Below are 397 nucleotides of genomic sequence, written 5' to 3'. Positions count from 1 at the left end.
TGAACCACTGGCTTTAACCCCAGCGCACATGTTCTATCTAATCACAGTGAATTAAGATTGATTTCCAGAGGAATGTAAAATTTCACTCACAAAGGCCCAGTTGCACAAAAGCCGGTTAATTTTAATCCTGATTAACTTCACGTGAACCAAATCCGAGAATACTATTTCAAAAGATGGATCTATTGAAATTAATCAGGATTGAAAATAACCCGGCTTTTTTGCAACCGGCACTAGTACCTGATTGAATGATTACAAAAGTTCAACAGCTGAGTCATAATTTTGACACATTCCCACACACATGAACTCACTCACTCATTTCCATCACCACATCACCAACAGACGGCTCTAAAAAATCTAAGTAGAAAAACACAGACTTCTACGTTTGATGCCCAATAAC

This window comes from Nilaparvata lugens, chromosome 9 (assembly GCF_014356525.2).
Source record: "Nilaparvata lugens isolate BPH chromosome 9, ASM1435652v1, whole genome shotgun sequence".
Classification (NCBI taxonomy): Eukaryota; Metazoa; Arthropoda; class Insecta; order Hemiptera; family Delphacidae; genus Nilaparvata; species Nilaparvata lugens.
This window is presented reverse-complemented; position numbering follows the sequence as displayed.